We start from the raw sequence: 16,335 nt of genomic DNA, 5'->3' as shown, positions 1-16,335 counted from the left end.
TGTCTGAGGAGCACAGGCGGATTACTGTGCAGGCTCTTGTTGGCTCAAGGCTAGACTATGCTAATGCCCTCCTTCTTGGCCTCCCTGAGTATCTGGTTCAGCGCCTACAGGTGGTGCAGAACTCCGCCGCCCGGGCGATTTTTGGGCTGCATAGACGAGCCCGAGCCTCTGGGCTGCTTCATGCGTTACACTGGCTGCCCATCCGGAAGCGGATTCAGTTCAAATCCCTGACTTTGATGCACAAAGCCCTGTTTGGATCTGGGGCTGGATATTTGCGGCGGAGACTGGCCTTCTATCGACCAGTCCGCTCCTTGCGTTCGGAATCCCTTTATAAAGCGGTGGTCCCGCGGGTGAGGAAGGCCCGTGCGGCAGGTCGCTCTTTCAGCTGCAAAGCTCCCCAGCTGTGGAATTTGCTTCCTCTCTCGCTCCGCAGCACTGCCAATCTGCTCCAGTTCAGGAAGAGCCTGAAGACCTGGCTTTTTAATCTTTAGGCTGTTTCAAATGTTTTCTTTTTTTGTTTCTTCTTTCATTTTCGTGTGTTGTGTTATTTTTACTCTGAGCTGCAGGTGGAAAGCGCCGGGACACACCTATCGAGTAGCCGTGCGCTATATAAAAGCTTCATAACATAACATAACATAACATAGATTGCACTCACTCCTGTCTCTGCATGGGCAGCTACCACCAGCTTCCACCACGACATGGTGGTATGTGCTGATGCAAACGTGTGCACACGGTTTAATAATGCATGCATGGACATTGTTAGTACTCAATATGTGTATTGGCCTAAGAAAAAACAGATACCCTGCACAAACGTTATTTGCTTAAATTATACCTGGGTCTAAACTACCCTGTTAAAGTATTATTGTTTTTATGTGGTCATCCGGTTAATGTGTTTGGCATTTGAAAAACATTGAAAATCGTTCAGTAAGAGGAGTTAGGTCCCCAAGGCTGATGGTTCGGAAGAGAAATTTGTGGAGCCCGGAGACCCATTATTGAACGCTTCTGAAATATCAAACATCTTTCTTTCCTGAAAGATCTTTCAATAAACTAACATATTATATACTTATCGTTTTGTCCCTACAAGTACACATTGAGTTAGTGGATAGCGCAGTTGTGGAGAGCCACATAGAAGATCAAGATGCTTGCTGAATGGAGATGGACAGAGCAAAATTTTGATAGGAAGGTTATCAAAATGGGCCATGAATGGCAACAAAAATCGCTTCTAACCAAATGTGGCCAATGAAGAGCCATTTATCCACACCTAAATGCCTAAAAACAAATAATGAAACTTTGCCTACCCTAAGGGCACCATCATGCTCTTTATATAAATGGAAGACTTCTATGCTCTTGATTCCATAATAGTAGGGACTATACTGCTCAAAGAAGACATCCACATTTAGAACTTAAAATGTATGAGTGAAAATTTCAAGAAGGATCATAGCACCAGAACTGAAATCCATATATCTTGTCCTGTGTCATAGAAGACCAGATGGACTAAGTGGGATAGCAATTCTTTTAAGGGCTGATAGTCACTGAAGGGAAATTAGAGCCACAGTAAAATTATCTTTAGTTTGTGGCAATATATCTTTTTTTAAGTTGGATGTGTAGGTTTATATAAGAAAAGGACACTTTTTTGCACATCCACCCCCCAATTTTTGAACTTATGCTGCTAGTTTATGGACTTTTTGAACACTGCAATCTAGTTCCCCCGTGTATGTGCTCTGACACCTAAAGGCAGGTTCAATTGGCTAATCCCTGATTGGTGGCATATTTAACTTCCCTGGAAGTCCTTAGTATAAGGTACACTGTGTATCCAGGGCCTGTACGTTAAATGTCACCAGTGGACTGCAGCATTTATTTAGAAAATATGACTCAAGGCCTGCCACTTCAGCCTAGCCGTGCAGTTTTAAAAAAGTAATTTTGGCCTGGCATAATACACTTTTTGCCAGGCCTCACCTTCCTTTTTTATATTGGTAAGTCACTCCATTGGACGGGTGCATGGTATTTAAATAATTAGAGATATGTTCTTAAGTTTTACCTGTCCTGACAGTGAAAAATCTCCACAGTCGTTTTCCACTGTGGCAAGTCTGCTTCTCCCAAAGGAAAGCAATGGATTACATTATACCTTATAATATATAACTTCTGTTTGAGAATAGCTAGAACCAGAATTCAAGGATTCAAATTAACATGAATGTAAAATCCAATCTGGTGCTACAGTCAGATTTTAAATTACTATTGTTGTGCATAAAGCCTCCAATAACCCTTTCTGAGATAATACCCATCTGTCACCTGGCGACTGCTGGAAGGTGTGAATTGCTTTCAGGAACGGAAACACAAGAGCCTTGGCTAGGAGTAGGTGTGACCTCCTCCTGAAAGGATGGCTTGGAGGAAGTGGCAACCAATTGTACAAGCTTCAAAGGGGCAGTCCCTGTCAAAGGCAGATGTGATTCACACCTAGGCCTGCCCCTGCCATTGTCCATGTAGCCAGAGGGGCACCAATCCCTGTGGGTTGAATCCTGTCCGAGCACTGGTTTTGCAGGGTTCCTCATTTCCGTAGACACACAGGGGTATGTCTAGAGCCCTGACCAAGGCTAAAAAGATTCTGCCATGCTGGATTTTGGCAGAGCAGGGCACCATGGGATTGTTTATGGTCAACCCCCAGGAAGTGATGTCAAAGTGGATAGGGTTGATCTAGAGAACTTTTTCCCTATTGGACAGGGAATTTCAGTAAGCCGCACACTAGTGCTAGGCATTCAATTGGCACCCCTGGATACCTTCTTAAGAACACTGCTGGATCTGAGGAAGACAGAAGAAGGACTGCACCTGCTGAAACCCGACTTAAGAGAGATGACTGCACCCACTGTAACCAGTGGAGACAAACCCAAAGGGCTGGACCTGCTCCCACATGAACCCAGGACCGAAGAGTGAACTTCAAGGCTTAGTTGGCTAGCCTCTTGTCAAGAAAGGGACAAGAAAGCTGCTAGAATCTCACCTGCCTGAATAGCCCAATTGACCAGCTCTAACTTGACTTGCTCTGAAGCCTGCTGGTGGCTTCCACTGGAGTGAGTCCTGACTCCCAAGTGATATCCCTAAGGTCCTAGGGCTCTTGAATAAGTGTCAGACTGTACTCCTCCTTCCTAACCCAAAAAGCTGGGCCAAAAGAACCAGAGGCTATCATTGGACCGCAGCTGCTGACATCTGATTGTCAGTCGGATTCAACTTGCTGGTTCACCCTAATGAAGCAAGGTTGTCTTCCAAAAAAAAGTTCTAAGCCGAAAGGTAGAACTCTTCATCTGGAGTAGATGCTTAAAGCATTCGGCCAGTGAGGGACCTTCCCTGGGAGTGATTTTCCCCCGCTCAGAGTATTCCCATTGAAAGCTAATGGCTCCATCAGGACTTTGTCCAATGGATATTCGACCCTTGGCCTAAAGCCAAGGATGGGCTTTTGGCCAGGGATGATACACCAGTAACAATATGACAGCAGATAGATTGGGATGTAAAAGGCAGCAAGCACGGTCTGCGGGTTAAGCTTATCTGAGGCTTAGGCCTCAGGTAGTTTCTTGGGTAGTGTGCACCATTGCTCCTGGGGCCATATCAAGAACAGCTGCACATGCACTGTTTAATATGTATAAATTTAACCCAATATTTCTACCAGTTAGACATGATTTAATAAGGCACAGACTAGAAAAAGTGGGTAGAGCTGGTCTCTTTTTTGTTTCTGAGCTCTGCTGCTGCAAAATCATATACTAACTCTGAGAAATATCATGTTAAATGAATGCACTTTAGACAGTCCAAACACATAAAACCAGCCACTTGACTCTGCACTGAGCCAGCACAGCTCTTCATGAGGTAGTGCCTATAATGTCCCTCCGACCGGAGCTGGTAGCCCTCTCAGTAGTGACCTACAACACTTCACCAACTTACTGCTTGCAAGAAACTATGAAGTTTGAGTTCCTCTAGTTCTTCTGTCTTCTGTAACTTGTGCATTGTGAAGAAAGGCAAAAACCAGAATTACTCTGGGAAATCTCACGACTGGTAACTTCGCTCTGGCATAGTTAAGGACCATTAAGCCACTGGGTACCCGTAGGACAGGTCTTCTCTTTACTCCCATGCCTTGGAAAGGAACTACATACAGGCTGAGATCACAGCCAACGCACATCTAAATATATAGACTCAGTACTGTATTGAAACCACCAAGTCAGATGACACTAGAGAAATCAGAGAAATGGAGATGTGATGAATGGAGAGGTGTGGCGCCTCGGCCAGGGCGACTGTCGCTAGAATCTGGGGATCACGGTTCGATCCCCGGTGCCGGTGGCAGATTAGGCCAGCACCATGTGGATCTGGGCAATAGCTTGCTTAATCTTCACGACGGCCCCCAGCGCCTAGAGACCCTTACGGGTGATTGTTCGCGCTTTACAAATGTGGAATATTATATATATGTGAATAGAGGCACAGGAGGTGAAGGAACTCTCTTGTGGGCTTCATAAGAAAAGGGTACTGAGCACAGGTTTTATTTAGTGCAAGGAGAAGCACACACTGGAGAGAGCTGGAACAAAGATACATACGGAGTGTTCAAGCTAAAATAAGGAAATAGTTCCCTAAAAGTGAGAAGTGGAAGGATAAGTCAGCCAATGAGAAAGATGGTAAACAGAGTATGTTCTAGGGGATAGACAAACACAAGATGGGAAAGCTAGAGCAAAGAAAGTCATTAAATAAGAAAGCTATGCTACGTGAAAAGGAGTAACAAAAACAATAAGGTTAAAAGTGAAAGGGGAGATGGACTCAACTGCATGAGAACACAATCAACCCACCCATTGTTTGTTATTATGATGTTCTGATAAGCTTGACTTGGAATTATCCTTACTTTCCCTAACATGGCGTGATATGATGGCTGGCATCTTGCAATGAGAAGGGAAAACGTGTGCTGTCAGTAATCTCAGATTTGTGCTTCTCATATCCTAGAGGACCACTGAGTTTGCTTGAGTTTCAAAGGACTGTTATGTCAATCGAATGTGGTGCTTTGTGCTAATGCCTGAGCACCAGTTATTCCTGTTTAGACACTAAATGGCCATGAAGTGTGTTGTGCTGAAAAACAAATATGTCCGATATCATTAAAATGATATGGTAGTACCATTCAGATTGTTTGTGTGGGGCTTGCCATGCTGCATGCCTTGCCTCTTTTCCTGGAAGTATCCTGATTCACTCTTCATCTCCGACTCCCCATTTCTCTATGTCTTGACCCTCCCCTGTTCCAATCCCTCCTAGGATACTTATTCCTTCATAGGATGATTTGATAATGTCATTGTACTCAATTTCTGTCACATATACCACCATATCTGACTTTACCTCATTTGAATAGAAAGTTTAATTGCATTGATATTCAGTAATTCTATTGAAAATCATTGCCCCTTACAATTAGTTTATGTTACGCCCTCTCCCAATAAACACTGAAGATCAGGTTCACTAACCTGCTTGAAACCCACAGTATTTGCCCGTAGTGCCAAGTCTTTCCTGCAGCAGCATTTGTATTTATTGCAAGCTGCTCTTGTATCCAGTAGGATGTGTGTTAGCGCTTCTGTTATGCCTAATTAGAATAGGTCTAAGATTACTTACCTTCGCTCCTAGTTTCTCTTTGGTTTCCATATTGTTTTCTTCCCGGCATACCTTGACAGGATGCAAAGTGGACTTTCTCTTTTCTATTAACCTATTTAGTAGGCATGACTCCTACATTACTAATATTCCAGGCTGCAAGAATATTGTGGATGATACCTTACCCCAAAGGTATCCAGGCAGTCCATTAAGTGTCAAACAAAATTTTATTTGACCACTGCTAACGATTGACTGTGTTCAAACCTTCCTTGAAAGTGTCCGAGCTAGCTGTAGCAGAGTAAAGGCTAAAGACTTGGGAAAACTTTCCTTAACCAAGTGTGCCAAATTGTACTTTAAGGATCAAGCCTTGTGTATATACCATCCAAACAGCAAAGGACTGAATAGCTACAGATATTTCATGGCTCCCCGACACTGAACCATAAAATCGTGAAGTCCACACTGGATCTCCTCCTACGAACCTTCTGGTAAGTGTCAGTGCAATTAGAGGTGGAACAATATGTAGCTACTTGCCCTTTCTCTGCCCCGAACAAGCCTCTTCATACAAATTCTTTTGGCTATCTTTTACCACTCAAATTAACTATACTGTTCCTATCAGCCCCCACACACCCCTAGGAATGTCATGCTTCCTTATTGGGAATCTCTTCACAAATTGTGGGTGTAGTTTAGTCAGGTGACCAGACTAAACTACACCCACAATTTCTGAAGCTACTTGGGCACATTACACCTCAACAGTAGGCCCAGCCATTTTATGGTCATTTAATCCTGCCAGGAGAACCATCACATTAAAATACACATTTGGGATCTCCTAGACAGTTTTAACTTGTTCCTCCCATAGGGCATTGCAGCGCAGGTCTGACAAGCAGCAACACCCAATGATAATGCATGGCATCCCTAGGGGTGTGTGGTGGCAACAAGAAATAAATAGTCTGTTGGATTCCCCTTCCTTGGTTAGTCCACCTTTTTTTGTCTCCTCTTATATTTACTCTGACATGAACAGTATGTTACCAGTTGTTTTGATTATTGCTTTTGGAGCATGGGTATTGGACCTTGATTGACTCCACCCACCATTCTCTTTGGTTTAAGCTTATCTTTTACCACTGCCAGTTCCTCCAGAACCTTGGCATCCCATCTCTACTGATTGTAGTAGGAATCTTCCACCTTAGATGGCCACAGAGTGATAATGGTTACAGTGGATGCCTTTTTTAAGATGACCCATTTTTCACGCTAGAAAAGAATACCATTTGAAAAGCTTATGGCTAAAATCCTTTCACAAGACATTTCTCATCTTCATGGATTAGCATGGGTAATTATTTCTGATCACAATTTGTTTCCCATTTTTGAAGGCATTCTGTAAGATTCTTTGGATCAATGTTTGTTGTCTTCTGCCTCTCACCCTAATCTAATGGCCAGAGTAAAGAGATGAATCAAGGTCTCGGACAATATCTGTGTACTTTTGTTATTCGACTCAGGATGATTGGTCTTTTTACCTGTCTCAAACTGAATTTTCTTATGCTAACTTTATACACAGTGCTACTCAGACTTCTCCATTCTACTGTTTACAAGGCTTCCATCCCGGAACATTTCCTGTTGTGCATCAAGTAATTTTTTCTCTGTCAGAAGCTTCAAGAGTTGTACAAGAATTACAAAAGTAACATACATGAACATTTTTAAAAAACTAAGGAAAAGATGAAGCAAAGCACTGTTGTTTATAGAACTTCTTCTCCTCAGTATCTCTAGGGAACAAGGTGAGGTTATCTTAAAAATTCCGTCTGTCTGACACATATTCAAATAAATGTAAGCCTCGATTCTATGGACCTTTCAAGATTATCCAAACAGTCACCCTAATACCCTTAAAGCATTGTCTTCCTTCAAAACGGAGAATTCATCCAGGTTTTTATACACCTATATTAAAATCTTTCAGTCTTGTTCCTTATCAACATACTCCATCTATATCACCTCCAATTTTGGTAAATGATTTCCCTGACTATGAAGTACAGTACATATGTAATTCACGGATTTAGCAAGGGACGTTAAAATTATTGATAACTTGGAAAGGGCATCCTTCTAGTGAACAATCCTGAGAAGATACTTCAGTTTTTTTTTTGATAATCATCTTTATTATGCATATAAAACAGCAAGGAATTCATTGATAGCAGCTCACAAATCAAGATAGACAGTGGAACGAAATCAGCAAGACATACAGGCGGGGTCAGTTCACTCCAGTCCAACATTTCATCGTGTACGACAGTAATAGCACACCGTGAGACAATCGTTACACCTGGACTTATGGCTGGATCGTGTTGAACCATTTCCCCCATATTTTGGGAAACATCTCTGGAGAACCTCGGGATTTGAATAGGGCCTCCTCCTGGGTGCCACACCAATCCACCCACCCACAGTGGGTGCAACGGTTAGTGACCAGTGGCGCGCTATGTCCTAGTAGGCGTTTATCCATCCTTGACCCATCTAGGCCATCAAAGATTCCCAGCAGCAGTCGCAATGGGTGGTGGGGAACCTCCCAGCCCAGGGCCTACGTGAGCTCCCGCTCCACTCCTCTCCAGAACCTCTCCAACGCTGGGCATAACCACACCATGTGATAAAAATCAGCAGGGGGTAGTCCACATCTCGGGCAGTCTGGGGAAGGGTGCAAACGGGCACGGAAGGGTCGCTCCGGGGTGAGGTAAGCCGCATGTAAATAGTATTTCTGATAGATCCATCTGCCAGTGGATTCCTCACCTTGTGAATATCCCCCTGCGTCAGCAAGGTTCGGAAAATTCTTTTGTAGCACGCCGGCATGGACGACGTCACAGGAGCACGGCATCGAGCGCGACTCCGGCTGACGTCACCGACTCCATATTAGGCCTACGTCGGCGTGATGACATCAGTTCCCTTTTTTCCGCGTCGTCGACGCTAACGGTTTCTTGGGATCTTTTGTGTTACGGATAGTAACTTTGTTGCTATTTGTGTGTTTCTGTATCTTTTTCGAGTTGCTGTCTTCCACCGAAGATGTCGTCGAAGAAGCAGGTTTTAAGCAGTGCGGATCGTGTGCCAGGATGATGTCCATAACCGATCCTCATGGTGATTGCTTGTGGTGTCTGGGATCGGACCACAATGTTGAAGGCTGTCGATCCTGTTCTAAAATGAACCCGAAGGCTCTGCGAGAACGAGAAGCTAAACTCCTTCTGGCCCAGGTAATGTAATGTAATGTAAGGAGGCTTTTGTATAGCGCATGCTATCACTCCAGGGAGCATCTTGGCGCTGTTTGTCACCCCAGCATAGAAAAGGGTGAGTAAGCTAGAACAACTCTAAGAGATTTAGGCATTACACCAATTCTTTACAGGCCGCGTCGGAGAGCGTAAAGACCCAAGTTTTTAGGGCTTTCCTAAACAGAGATTCTGTTGAGATTTGACGCAGTGCAAGAGGAAGTTTATTCCAGGCTCTAGAGCCTAAAACTGCAATGGATTTTCCACCTTTGGTCGCTAGTTTGAATTTTGGGACCACTAATAAGTTGAGGTGGGAAGATCTCAAATTTCGGGATGGACGATGTCGTTTGAAGAGGCTGGACAGATATCTAGGTCCTTTTGCGTGATAGGCTCTAAAGGTAATAGTCAAGATTTTGAACAGCACGCGCTTGTGGATGGGCAGCCAGTGGAGGGTACGAAGTGCTGCAGAGGCCGATGATTTCCTGGGCCAGCCCAGGACAAGACGGGCGGCGGCATGCTGGACCATCTGCAACTTATGGAGCACGGTCTTGTTGGCTCCAGCATATAGACTGTTGCAGTAGTCCAGTCTTGATGTGATAAGTGCCACCGCCACCGTCTTTCTCGTGGACAAAGGAAGGAGGTCGAAAAACTTCCTTAGCATTCGGATGATATGAAAGCAGGAGCTTGCTACCCCAATGGCTTGTTGCTTGAATGATAGGGTATTATCGAATTTGATACCTAAATTGCAGGCAGAGGAGATGGTGTTTGGGGGAGCTTCCGCGCCTTCAGGCCACCACTGCTTAGGGGAGAATAGATTTTGCGAGCCGAATGGAAGTATTTCTGTTTTACCAGAATTACATTTCAAGTGGTTGATCTTCATCCATTCGAACGTCGCAGTTAAGCATGATTTGAAAGGTAAAAGGAAAGGATGCCAAGAGGTCTTCGAGATCAAGATCGAGACGCTCTAGGTCGAAGCAGAAGCAGAAGTCGAAGTCGGATATAGAAATTCTGGCACGGATATGGTCCCCCACCCAGATGTCTCCAAGGACCGATACGCGGATGAGGTCCCAGCGACGAAATCCGGTCAGGGACGACACCTCCCGGAGCCAGATACCGTGCCAGAGTGGCGTCTGACGAGTGAGTTTACGATCCCATCCCGTGTGACGCAGGGTGGCGCGCCAGGCCAGGAGGACCGCTCTAGTGATGGGCGCCATTGTTTGTGGCACCGGGCTTCCGCAGAGGAACGCTTGGATCTGTGAGAAATCCGTATCCTCTAGTTCCACGGGATACGCCGGGTCGGACCAGCTGCCCACGTACCAGTCGTGGATAACTATCAGTTTGGTGGCAAGGTAGTAGAGATATAGGTAAGTCACCCCCAGGCCCCCGTCAAAGGAGGGGATGCGACTGTGTGCTAGGGAGACCCGCGGTCTTCCACCACCCCAAAGGAATTGGGATAGGGCACCGTCGAGCTCACAGAACCAGGAGCAAGAGAGGGGAATGGAGGCGTTTTGCAGGATATAGAGGAAGCGGGGGAGGACCATCATTTTGAATAGCGCACTGCGTCCCAGGGGGTTGAGGGGAAGGATTTGCCATTTCTTAAGGTCAGACCTCATCCGAGTCACCAGGGGGGTGATGTTCAGTGCCCATTCCGGCGCCGGCAGGAGGGCCACCCATATCCCCAGGTATTTAACCGAGTGGTGCCTAAGGGGGATGGTCGACTGCCAATCATAGCAGTCTCAGGAAGGATGCAGCGGGATCAAGGTGGATTTGGCCGCGTTTAGGCGAAGGCCGGAGACTCTCTCGAAGTCAAGGAGGATGTGCAAGCATTTGGGGCCCCGAAGTCGCCGGGTCGGCTAGATAAAGGAGCACATCGTCAGCGTAGAGGGCTATTTTGTCCACGTGGCTTTCGTTCCAGGCCCATCCCTGGACAAGGGGGTCCTGTCAGATGAGCGTTGCCAGGGGCTCCATCGCTAATGCGAACAGGAGTGGGGAGAGGGGACACCCCTGGCGCGTGCCTCTACAAATCGGTAATGCCTCTGAGAGCGCCCCATTGACCAGCACCCGGGCCCTGGGGTTGGCATATAAGATCCCAATGTATCGGCGGAACCGCGGGCCAAAGCCCATTGCCTCCAGCACGTCTTGCAGATATGCCCAACCCACCGTGTCAAAGGCCTTCTCAAAGTCGAGGAAGAGGAGGGCCAAATATGGGGTCAGGCGGGCACGGTGGGCCAAGGCCAGGTGAAGGCGGCGGATACAGTGGCGAGTGCCTCTGGCCGGCATAAAGCCGCATTGGTCCGGGAGGACCAGATCCTGTAGATAAGGCTTGAGCCTCTGGGCCAGTATTGTGGCGAAGAGTTTGATTCCGGTGTTAATAAGTGAAATTGGACGAAAATCCGCACAGTTCGTAGAGGGCGGTTGGGTCTTGGGGATGACCACAATCGTGGCCAAGTCCGATTCGGGGGGAAAGGAGACATTTTCCACTACGTGTCGAAACAGGCCCAACAGTTGGGGGCTAGGATATCTTGAAAAGCGTAGTAATACTCCTGTGGAAACCCGTCTTGGCCAGGCGTCTTACCTGGGTGCAGGAGGGGGATAGCCTCCCAGACTTCGTCTAAGGTGAAGGGCTTCTCTAGGGCCTCTGCGGTTTCAGGAGCAAGAGAAGGGAGACTGACATAAGCTCCACTCAGGAGGGTAGTTACAGATGCGTCAGCCGGTCGCGCTGCGTAGAGGCGGGCGTAAAATTCTGCAAAGGTTCCGGCTATGGCCGCAGAGGTTACCTGAAGGGTGCCATCCAGGGCACGGACTTCCGGAATAATGCAGTGGATCTTGGGGTAGGAGACCAAGTTATGGAGGAGCTTTCCATTTTTGTCGCCCCAACCATACACCCGTGCCACCGACGAACGCCACAGCATTTGGGCCGAGTCTAGTGAGATCTGGTGGATCTCCTCTCGAATCAGTGCCAGTTGCTGAGTGGGGTCCTCGCGGCCGGCAAGGGCCTGCTCAGCCTCCAGCTGGGCAGCCCGGGACTCCAAATCCGCGAGCCGGGCCAGCCGGTCCGTCCGCTTGGCGTGGACAAGCCCCCTTGCCTCCCCGCGAATTACAGCCTTGCGGGCCTCCCATAGGGTGCCAGGCGAGGGAACCGAGCCCTCGTTGGTGGAGAAGTAGTGGGTTAGCTCCTGCTCAAGCGTGTCCACCAGTGCGGGATCCTGCAGAAGCCATGCGTTGAGACGCCATACCGGTCGTGGACCCGTCGGGGCGAAGCCAATTTGGAGGGAGACAGGGGAATGGTCGGACAGTCCCCTGGGCAGGATAGTCACACCTGAGACCAGGTGGCAGTCGGTGGCCGTGAGCAGGAGAAGGTCGATGCAGGAGTGGGTATGATGGGAGCCCGACGTGTGGGTGTACTGCGACGTGCGGGGGTTCCAGACTCACCACACGTCGCAGAGCCCCAGAGCCGAGGCCCAGCTTGCTAGGGCCGCTGCGGAGGAGATTCCGGTCGCTGACAGGGTACCGGCCGTGTCCCGCTGGGGCTGCAGGATGGCATTAAAGTCCCCACCCACCACCGTAAGGCCATGCTGGGAGGAGGAAATAACCTGTGTGAGGCACTGAAGCGTCGGGGACAGAAGGGGGGGCGGGATGTAGAGATTCAGGACGTTTAGAGGACAGCCCTCCACCATGCCAGATATCGCCACATAACGCCCTTGTGGATCAGTGTATGCCTTAACCAGGGTAAAGGGGAACCCTCTCCGGAGCAGAATTGCCACCCCTCGGGATCCGCACAGAAACCCTAAGTGCCAGACAGTCTCAAATCCATACCGGGCCAGGAAGTTGCACTGCGTTCCCAGTAGGTGGGTCTCCTGGAGAAGGAGAACGTCCGCCGCGTAGCAGTGAGCCGCTCGGAGAACGGCAGTGCGCTTAATACAGTCGAGGAGACCATTGACGTTCCTGGAGAGAACGTGTAGGGGTTTAACCAGTGTATATGCCATGAGGGGAAGGGGGGATGTGGGAGAGCGCATGAACTTTGGGGGGCGCACCCAGGGAGAGAGAGCCCACTGCGCCGCGCCGAGGCTGAGGGAGGTCATGGAGGCATGGTAGCGAAGCAGGGGCACAGGAGGTCCAGGCAGGGAGCAAGGGGGAGGGGGTGACCGCCCGCAGCCACTCTCCGCGGCAGCCCCTAGGCGCCCAATTCAGCAGGGACATTAGGTGGTAAAGGGTATGTGTCAGGAGTGGATCCACCCACTGTAATTCGTCAAGATGAGGAGCTGCAAACAGCTACCGCAGGTAGCATCAACATAGGCTGAGGAGCGGCTGAACAGAGTTACACTTAAAAGCGGCCCGTAGGCGGCTAAAAACAACAAACCAACAGGAGCCACCCCCTGGATACACCCCAACTCCCTCCACCCTACACTTCGAAACAGGAAGCATCTGTCGCTCCAAATTCAAACCACCCAAAGAAAAGCCCCCACTAGGGGAAGGCACTAAACTGAAAACGGTTAGGTGGGAGCAGTAGCACCAATCAAGAGTCTGCTAGGGAGGACCCCCCTCCATATTGCCGGTTAAATGCCAACAGCTTTGGACAGAATAGCTACAAAGGTAAGTGCATTTCAGGATATAAGCAACAGTCTCACAAATAACAAAAAGGATATGATATCAGAGCAAGAGGAATACAGAGCTAGAGCACAGAGTCAGAACATGCGGACAGTCCGGGTTCCCGTTTCCAAGGGGAACCTATCCAGGTGTCCAGCCCTCCGGGCGCTGAATGGGGCTCAGGCGTTCGGCCAGGCCAGGCCCGGCCGCTCAGGTTCAGTCAGTAAGGAGCAGATATCAAGTGGTCCGGTTCAGGCCTCCACATCATCTGGGGTTCCCCGGATCACAAGGCTGCCAGATAAGTCCGAGTCTGATCTAGTCTCACGTAGACCCGCCCTCCGAATCAGAGGTCCGATCAATGACGACCACAGAGGAGGACGCAGCAGAGGGGGGAGCGCCCCAATCCGGGAGCGGAGATGGGGACCTCCGGGACCTCTACCCCGGTGAGTGAGAGGCCTCTTGTCGGCGGCGGCCCCTGCCTGCGAGATCCAGTGCGGCGTCTCCGTGGCTTGGGCAACTCGTTAGTAGGGCGGGATGCTGCCCCCTGGATAGGAGACGGAGCCTGCCCCGGAAAGAGGGGGCGCTCCTCCGTGAGCCAAGTCCAGTCCGCTTGTGGGGTATCGAAGAAGAAGGACTTGTCTTGTAAGAAGATCTTCAGGTGGGCCGGGAAGAGGAGACCGTAGCGCAGCCCCATTGCCCTGAGATTTTGCTTGACCTCGTCGTATGACCTGCATTGGGATTGGACCTCTCTGGAGTAGTCCGGGAAGATCATTATTTTGGAGTTCTGGAAGAGCAGGGGGCCCAGGTCCCTTGCAGCCCCCAAGATGGCATTGCGGTCTCGGAAGTTGAAAATACGGAGGATGAAGGGTCGGGCCGGGGCTCCAGGGGGCGGCTTGGGTGCCAGGGAACGGTGGGCTCGCTCTATCGCGAACCAGGGGGAGAGCTTCTCCACCGGCATCCAGGAGCGAATCCAGGTTTTGAGGAAGACGTCGGTGGGGCCCCTCTCCACCCCCTCCGGAAATCCCAGCAGGCGTAAGTTATTTCTGCGAGCCCGGTTTTCGACGTCCTCCGCCCTATGATGGAGGTCCGACGTCAACGTCTGGAGGCGGGCCACCTGGGTCTTCAGGGTGGTCAGGTCATCCTCCGCCGTGGAGATACGAGGTTCGGCTTTGGTGATGCGCGCCATGGAGTTCCGGAGGTCCTGACGCGGTAAGGTGTAGACGGTGGCAGAGTCTCCTCTGATCCACTTCAGATACCAGCTAGCGCTGCTGCGAGGAAGACTGTATGAATTTATTGAATTGCTATGTGATTTTTTAAAACGGACACATTTTAAAATTTAACTACTCTTGCTACATTTTATTATCATTTACTTACACGCACTAAGCTTTCCAGGGAATCTGGGCTCAATTGCTAGCCTGCACGCCTCGTTCCGACTCGGTGTTTAGCACCGTAGAGCGGAGGGCGGACAGGCAAGAGCCAGACACACTAGCGCTCTAGCTTCCCCTAGTGCGAGGGCCATAAAGCCCTCCCACCACACTGAGCGTGCAGCGGTCACGCGCAGGGGGGCGATAAAGGGATCGCCTAAAAGGAGCCAAAGAGTAGCCCGTCTGCACCCGTCCGTGCCAGGACGGGGCTAGGGGCTATGGTCTCTGCTCCTCGGAGATACTCTACTACCATAAGGACGCCTAGAATAAGGTATTCTAGTCATTTTTTAAAACAACTATGTACTGCCCCTCTCAAAGGTTGTAATAGAGACTCCTGGCCATGTCCAGAGGGTTCGTTTTCTTGCATAAATTGTCAGTTTCAGGCATCCCATATTGTACCAACTGTTAGGGAAAAGCAAGTAAACCCTCTGTTAGAATGCGGCTTGAAGTGCTTTTTATTGCACGTGCGTTCTCTCCCTAAGCAACATCTGGAATTTTGGGACCTTGTGTTTTCACTACAGCCTGATATATGCTTCTTAACTGAGTCCTGGATGAAACCACATACTGTTCCCGCTATAACGCTAGGGGTTCCTTCAGGCTATAAGTTTTTTAACTTTGACCGCCCTAATAAAATCGGGGGTGGATTAGCCATCTTACATAAGGAGGATTTGAAAGTCGCTATACTGGAGCAAATCCATTGTTTATCACTGGAAATTATGATATTTAAATTAAGCTCTGATGCTAAAACCTTTTGGAAAGGAGCCCTAGTATATCGCCCTCCAGGACCTATGTCGGGCTTTACCTTATCCCTTGTGGAAGTATTGGCAACGCATTTTAAAGCGAAAGAAAATTTCATTCTTTTGGGTGATTTTAATATTCATGTTGGTATCCCTTCGCACCCAGAAACCATAACACTATTAGCCGACCTTTCCACCTTGGGCCTTGAAATGCAGAATAAGGGCCCCACGCATATAGGAGGTCACACATTGGACATACTTTTCTCTAACTGCTCTGATATACGATGTTATCCTGATACTCAAATAAGTTGGTCTGGCCACTATTTAGTGGAATTCTCCTAATTGGGTGTACATAAATCCTCCCATAAGCCACCTCTCTCGCCAATTTGGCGACGACAGTGGCACAAAATAACTGTAGAAGAGCTACAGAGGGTATGGAAGAGACCTATCTTCACTGAGCGGATTCGGCTCTCTCCAAACTTACTGATTCCCTCATAAAGGCAACAGATGTACTAGCACCGTTAAAGCTGCATAAACAACATCTCACTTCTAAGCAAGAAATATGGTACACCGAAGCACTTAGAGTAGAGAAACAGGGATGTAGAAAGATTGAGAAGAAATGGAGGAAAACCCGAACAGAGGAGAATAAGAAGGCACATCAAGAGGCCCAATCGAATTACTATAAAAATATTAGGCTGGCAAGAAAAACCAGTCTTATCCAGCAACTTGATGAGGCAGGCAATTAATATAAAGAACTTTATAAAATACTAC

At 48.6% G+C, this 16,335-nt stretch overlaps 1 protein-coding gene across 1 annotated transcript in view; it reads left to right on the top strand.

Annotated features, from left to right (window-relative positions):
• The window catches only part of KIF9 (kinesin family member 9), an 818,529-nt gene that overhangs the window by 313,331 nt on the left and 488,863 nt on the right, over positions 1-16,335 (top strand). The gene's annotated exons all lie outside the window — the stretch shown is intronic.

This window comes from Lissotriton vulgaris, chromosome 10 (assembly GCF_964263255.1).
Source record: "Lissotriton vulgaris chromosome 10, aLisVul1.2, whole genome shotgun sequence".
Classification (NCBI taxonomy): domain Eukaryota; kingdom Metazoa; phylum Chordata; class Amphibia; order Caudata; family Salamandridae; genus Lissotriton; species Lissotriton vulgaris.
Note: the sequence above shows the minus strand (reverse complement) of the source record. Positions and strands in the feature narration are given on the sequence as shown.